The sequence below is a fragment of the Gopherus flavomarginatus genome, chromosome 4, assembly GCF_025201925.1.
Source record: "Gopherus flavomarginatus isolate rGopFla2 chromosome 4, rGopFla2.mat.asm, whole genome shotgun sequence".
In the NCBI taxonomy this organism is placed as follows: domain Eukaryota; kingdom Metazoa; phylum Chordata; order Testudines; family Testudinidae; genus Gopherus; species Gopherus flavomarginatus.
In genome coordinates, this window is record NC_066620.1 from 160,599,708 (window position 1) to 160,607,509 (window position 7,802).

The window sequence follows — 7,802 nt, forward strand, 5'->3', positions numbered from 1 at the left end:
AGACAGTTTAGACCATGCTGTCTATTTTAAATAGAAATATGATCGATGAGATAACTAACTGTCATAACTGTCCTTTGGGTGGTTTTTTTTGGGAAAGGACCCAGAATATCTACAGCTACTCGCTGAAATGGGACCTCAGTTATGAGGAGTGGCTGGAGAGGGGCCTTGACCTGGTCTTGGAGTTTTCCCACTCTTTGGCATACCTCACAAGACCGGACATACTTGGCAACGTTCTTGCCCAACCCCTCCCAGTGGAAGGACTTCCCCAACCGGTCCTTGGTTCTGTTCACCCCAGCATGGCCACTGGGATAATTATGGGCTAAGCTTAAGAGCTTTTTCCTGTACTTAGTTGGAACCACCAACTGTTTTTGTGGATGTCAGTCTTCCTGGTGTCCACCAGAAAGAGTCTCCTTGTATAAAAGTTCTTGTTTTATGATAAACCGGGATCGATTAGAAGAGCTGAGAGGCGGTGGAGTGCTCCATGCTGCCGCCCAAGCTTTTTGAAGGCTGTCATCTGCTTCCTGCTCAGTCTGGAACTGTTCCCTTGAGGCTGGGGACACCAGTTCTTCCTCAGACTGTGGACTTGGGCTTGGTCCCTCTGGAAGCGATGTAAGTGATGGGGTTGTTTCCGTTGCTGGTGAACCGCTCTCTGATGGTGCACCTGGGGGTATTTTCAGGCTCTGGCTGAGCCTCGTCGGTACGGTTGTCTGTTGCTTCCGCCAGTTCTGGCTCGCTGGTGCCTTCTGGCGGTGAGGTTGAAGATGTGGTTGCGATTGCTGGCGCTGGTGCTGGTTTTGGGGGCTGTTCCAGTTCCGGGCCTGGGACTGGAGGTGCTGTGGCTGTTTCCGTTGTTGGCAGGGAATCCGGGTCCACTACCTCTGTCTGGGTCTCTGGTAGCACAGACGGGTTTCCTGTGGACGGCTCAGGAACAGGAATGGATCTGGAAGCTTGCCTGGTTTGGCTGCGTGTAACCATTCCCACTCTCTTGGCCCGCTTCACCTGGTTGGCCAAATCTTCCCCCAGTAGCATGGGGATGGAATAATTGTCATAGACTGCAAAAGTGCACCTTCCTGACCAGCCTTTGTACTGGACAGGCAGTTCAGCTGTAGGCAAGTCTACAGCTTGTGACATGAAGGGGTAAATTGTCACTTGGGCCTCTGGGTTGATGAATTTGGGGTCGACGAAGGATTGGTGGATAGCTGACTCTTGGGCCCCCGTGTCTCTCCATGCAGTAACCTTCTTTCCGCCCACTCTCAAATTTTCCCTTCGCTCCAATGGTATTTGAGAGGCATCTGGGCCTGGGGATCTTTTGGGTGATGGTGGTGTAATGACTTGCACCCGGTTGGGGTTCTTTGGGCAGTTGGCCTTTATATGTCCCAGTTCATTACACTTAAAGCATCTTCCAGCTGACTGGTCATTGGGTCGAGGTGAGTTACTGGAGATTGGTGAGGTGGAAGAATAGGGTGTCTGTGGCTTTCCTTGGGTTGTAGGAGGGGTCTTGGGTTGCCCTCGGTTGTAGGGTTTATTGTCGGTGTGCCCCCTGGGGTATTCATTTTCCTTGACAGTAGCTTTCTTGCTTTCTGCCACTTCCATTTATTTGGCTCTAATTTCCCCCGCCTCGGTGAGATTTTTGGGTTTTCCATTTTTTATGTACCGTGTTATGTCCTCAGGAACACCATCCAAGAACTGCTCCATTTATATGAGGAGGTGCAGTTCGTCCAAGGATTTAACATAGTTTCCTGATATCCAGGCCTTATAATTTTTTCCAACGTAGTAGGCGTGTCTGGGAAATGACACATCTGGTTTCCACTTTTGGGTTCTGAAATGCCGACGGGCATGATCCAGGGTTATCCCCATTCTGAATCTGGCCTTGGTTTGAAACAGTTTATAATCGTTCATTCTGTCCTTTGGCATTTCAGCCACCACCTCTGCTAAGGGTCCACTGAGCTGTGACCTCAGCTCTACCATGTACTGGTCTTCAGGGATGCTGTACCCAAGACAGGCTCTTTCAAAATTTTCTAAGAAGGCCTCAGGGTCATCACCTGCCTTGTAGGTGGGAAATTTCTTGTGCTGTGGAACCATAATTGGCGAAGGCTTGTTAGGATAGGCTGGAGCATGCTGCCCAGCCTGCGCTAACTCCAGTTTATGCTTTCTCTGTTTTTCCCTCTCTTCACTTTCTTTTTGTTGTTTTTCCATTTCTCGGCGGTGGGCCACCTCTTCTTCTTCTAGTTTTTTGTGGTGGGCTGCATTTTTGGCTTCTTGTTCTCTTTTATGGGCTGCCTGTTTGATGTTTTCTTTCTTTTTTTTCAGTTCTACCTCTTTTTCTCTTTTTTCCATTTGTCACCTGTGGTCTGCTTCTTTGATTTGTTCCTCTGCCTTCATCTTTGCCTTGGAAGTCATGGTTCCTGTTTTCTTGTGTTGGGTGCCCTCTGGTGTTTATTGTTTGAACTGCTGGCTCTTTGTTGTCTCCTAGGGTCTGCCTCGCAACAGTGCCTTTTTTTTTCTTCCTCTAGCTAATCTTTTAAATGTAAAGTAAACCAGAAAAACCACTTTATTTGCATGTGTGTTGTGCTGGGTACTTGACTCTCAATTGGAGTGCTATAGTTTAACAAAAGACCCCTTGTCAACCTTAATAGTTCCTTGCTTAATATGCAAGCCAAACTGCAACCAAAGAACAGAAAAAAAATCTCTCTGGCTCTTTTTAAAACCACACTTTCTCTCTGCATAAAAGCCCTAGCAGAGAAAAAGAAAATAATATTCCTACTGGCTTTTGGATTCTTATCTTATCCCACTGCTCCCACCATGTCATAACTGTCCTACTCAGATCTGAACCTTAGAGTTCAGAACATGAGAAGCTAGCATGAAACCTCCAAACTTAATTTCCAGCTTGGATCTGATATCGCTGCCACCAGCCAGAATTCCACTGTCTGGCTCACTCTGGTCTCCCCAAAACCTTCCCTGGGGGACTCCAAGACTCAGATTCCTTGAGTCTCACAATAAAGGGGAATAAACCATTTCCCTTCCCCCTCCTCCCCTCCAGGTGTTCCCTCCCTGGGTTCCTGGAGAGATATACAGATTCAAGCTCCGTGAATCTAAACAAAGTGATTTCACCCTCTTTACCTCCTCTCAGATTTCCCTGCCCTGGGTACTCTAGGAGATTCCCTGCTTCAAGTCCTTGAAACACCACACCGAGAAATCAAATATTTCTCTCCCCTCACCCAGAGGTTATGCAAATTCAGGCTTAGTAAATCTAACACAAAGAGATTCTCTTCCCCCCTGTCTTTTTCCTCCCACCAATTCCCTGGTGAGCTGCAGACTCAATCCCCTTGAGCCCCCACTAAAAAAAAAATCCACAGGTCTTAAAAAGAAAGCTTTATATAAAAAGAAAGAAAAAGACATAAAATGGTCTCTGTATCAAGGTGACAATATACAGGGTCAATTGCTTAAAAGAAAAAATGAATAAACAGCCTTATCCAAAAAGAACACAATTTAACACATTCCAGCAACTACACACATGTAAATACAAAAAAACAATATAAACCTATTGTCTTACTATCCTTGTACTTACAACTTGGAAACAGAAGATTAGAAAGCCTGGAAATACAAAGATCACTCTCAGAGCCGAGAGGGCCACCGAACCAAGACAAAGAACAAAGAACTCACACCCAAAACTTCCCTCCACCCAGATTTAAAAATATTTTGTCTCCTGATTGGTCCTCTGGTCAGGTGTTTCAGGTCACTGTTTGTTAACCCTTTTATAGGTGAAAGAGACATTAACCCTTAGCTATCTGTTTATGACACTAACCTTTAACAAATGTACATATAACAAATTATTTGTTTTATATTAAACAAGCTCACAAATTCAAATGGTATGTTGAGAAGCCAATAGGAAAGGAAAATCCTTTAACGTAAGTCCAACCAACATATTCCCTTTTTATTGTTTCATTAATTGTATATCCCATTTGTAACAGACGAAACAAACTAGTCAAATGTCTTCATATTGCTGCATGATGAACTACTAGACAAGTACAGAGCCATCAAGAAGTGCAAGGGCCGCTCCAGTCTCCTCCCAATGGGGAGTGGATGTGGGCTCGACAGAAAATTGGGAAAACTGCACTATGCATCTTGTGGGCAAATATACTTATGTACTTTTTAACAATACACATCTAAATATGTGTTTTATCTTCATTATCCTGAAAAGGATAATACAAATATATACAGACAGATCGGTTTTAAACCTCATTGATGGCAGCTCACTGGTGCAACATTTATTCATAGAAAAATCAATAGGAAAAATACCTAAGCCAATAAAAAATAATATTAATAACAAATGCAAACTTCTGGAAAAAATACTGGTTAAATAATACTAATAGCTAATTACTTTAAATCAGAGAATGTACTGTATTATATTTTAAAATTAGCCATTTGCACATAGCAAAGTAAGATATTTGGAAGATTTGGGGACTCAGAGCCATAATACAATAACTCACATTGTGGTCAATCTGGAGCAATGTGCTTCAGTGCTAGAGAGGTTTCACTGAGCACAGGTGCTATAGGAGGCATTTCTGGATACGTCTGCTCTGTCCTTAACAGCAGCTAGAGGAGGTAGTGGGCAGGAAAGGGGATGGATGCTGTGTCTATGTGACTCCTGCACCCCAGCCAGTTTGCAAACCCAAGTGTCCACAGCCTGGGCCAGAGCATGTGCATCTGCAGCAGGCACTTGGCAGGAAGCCACTCGCTGGGGATGTGAATCAGGCAGGGAGGAAGCCGGGGATCCATTTCAGATTTTGCTGGAGGAGGCAACTTTAACTTGCCGATTCCACGGACTACTTAAGCACCTGAAAATGCTAGGGTTTTTTTTGCAGATAACTTTGAAATTAGATACAGTGCTCCTGTCAGCTAATTTTTATACACACACACACACACATATATATATATACACACACACATACATACATACATACATACATACACATTAATTAAAGCCATATTTTAAGTTTATATGTAAGTATAGAACAACCAGGAGATAAACAGCATATTTCCAATTCCAAACCTTAAGGTATCAGTTTTGGGGTCTTAACACAAATATCAGAATTTCAAATTTGATACTTTGTACACTATCTTTAGCAGAGGTAAATAAAAATAAATAAAAGCTGCTTACTTTCTCTAACAGACACACTATGTGTTACTACCATTACTTACTTTATTTTAGTCAATTGTTTTTCACTCCACTAAAAACATATTTACTTAATTTTAACATATGTGGTTAAGGTTTTTTTTCTTTTATTAAAGAATGGGAATTTTAAAAAAACATTTTGGCATTTATGTTTACTAATCACAATAATGTATGTGACTTACTAACGTTTGACTCTATCATTACTATTAGTATCAGACTTGGAACCTCCTTTATTTTTCTATGAATTTTAAGTTATTTTACAGATATAATTAAAAATACAATTTGAAAAGACGCAACTTTCATCTGCACAGTACCTAAAGTTATGTGTTTAGCTAGTGGGGGGGATTGTTTTGTTTTTTAAACCGGCACTGCTAAGGTGAGTACAAGATACATTTACATTCTAGAAGGATACTATTATTACAGTCAGGGCCAGTTCTAGGTTTTTTGCTGCCCCAAGCAAAAAATTTGCCACCCCAAGCTCAGGTGGGGCTGAGGCTCACAGGTGGCACTGGCAGCGGAAGGAGTGATGTCACCTTCTTCCAGCGCCTGCAGGGGCTTTACCCTCTCCCCCGTGTGGCCACACAGAGAAGCCCCAATACAAGGAGTGGCACAAGGCAGCGCAGCAGCCAGTGTGCAGATGAGGCGGCGCAGCCCCCTCTCTCCAGCAGGACTCTCCTTCTCCTCCCCAGGCAGCGGCTGGGCCCTGGCAGCTCAATATCCCAGGGCTGGGGTTTCCCCTTCACGCTGCGGCTGGGGGTGTGGCGCCCTCACTCCACCTAAGTGGCACAGCTCCGAGAGTGCAACTGCCCTGAAAAAAAAGGATAGCTGGAATGCCACCCCTGGAAATGTGCTGCCCCAAGCATGTGCTTGCTTTGCTGATGCCTAGAGCCGGTCCTGATTTGTTTGTACCACTTTAAATAATGAATGACAAAGCACTATACAATAATAAAAGTAATAATGATACTTACTCCAGCTGGGGCAGTCAGGCATTTTGGAACTCACTACTCAAAGAATTAAATTTAAGAATAAGAGAGAAATAGAATTATGAAATGCACAGACTGGTAAAAAACAACAACAATAACAACAAAAAACCTATCACAGTACTGTAAACCTTAATAAACTTTGAAAAAAATAAAATGACAAAGAATATATGTACATTTTGCATTTTGACAGGAAGTATCAAGTAACAACAACAATAGAACACGTGTGTGTGTGAGAGAACGTGTGTGTGTTGGGGGAGTGTGTGAGGGAAACTGTGTGTGTTTGAGAGAGAAAGAGAGAGGAAAGGGAGGAGAGTGTGAATGAGACTCTGTGTGTGTGCGTGTGTGTGTGAGAGAGAGAGAGAGCGTGCACTCAACTGAGTGAGTGTGTCATCGCACTGTCTCTTTAAGCTCAGGAGCCTCAATGCTTGGTCTGTACAGCAGCAGCCACAGCTTCCACCTGAGCCTAAGGCACCAGCACTAATAAACTCCCTGACCCCGCACCTCAGCAGAGACTCACTTAGACATCACCACCTCTAGCATCAGGTGAGCTCCCCCAGCACCCCACCAGCTATGGATCAGGTTCCAAAAGAAGGGGAGACTGCTGCGGCAGTGGCAGTTGCTGGCCAGGTGCCCAACTCTAGGAGGGGTGGCTATCGGGTGGGGCTAAGGCAAATTTGGCCATAGCCCACCCCACTCGACCCCCCAAACCACTGAAGAAACTTTACACAAAGACTCCGTACATTTTTGCAGACAGGTAAAAGTGCTCGTGGAAAGCACATGGAGTTGTACAAAGTTGTCTAAAAGACCACACTGCAGATGGGCCCATGGAAAGTAATTTGTGTTGCTAGCTGTGGCAACAGGTATGCAACATAGGGCCCAAAAAGTCTTACATAAATTGGTATGGCACAAGATGTTTTATACAAAGATACTGACATTTTCCGGAGACAAAGTTCAAGAAGCCATTAAGAAGATACCTCAGTTTTTCAATGGATGATGAGAAGAGGCAAAATTTGTATTCTTGCTTTATGACTGGCCCATATCAGCTGTGTCAGGAAAAGAAACCAAGCCATGATAGTCAGAAAAAGAAATGTATAAAATGACTTGTTTTCTTTAACTTGTCACCTGAAGCTGAAATATGGGGATTTAAGAAACGGAGAGGGACTCATCACCTGGCCACTGAGAGTTCCCCCCTCCTTGGTAACTAAAGTCTTCTCACTGACAAACATCTTCTGACCTCTATTCATCTGCAGTCCTCTGTAGGGAAGACTGCTGCAAAATCCAGAAAGCAAATATAAATTCAGGTGTCGTAACACCTTGAGTGAATTACCTTAATGATCTTACTTTTCTATCTCAAGAAACCATGAAGCTGAACTGGAGAACTCACCTTCATGCCAGTTCCAACTAATAAGAAACACAGCTTTTTATACATGTATTATTTACATAATGACTTGGTTATGTTAAGTTAAATGTTTCTCAGAGCTTTGGTGGTGAGCCCTGATAATAGGGCAGGAACTGGCCTCCCAAGGAGAGAGCTCTGGGAGGTATTCAACTGAGAAACAGAGCGGCATGAAAGGTTAAGCTTGAAGAGGGTAGATGTGGATTTAAGTTCTTATTTTAGGTTGTGGATTTATGGGGGAATTCCA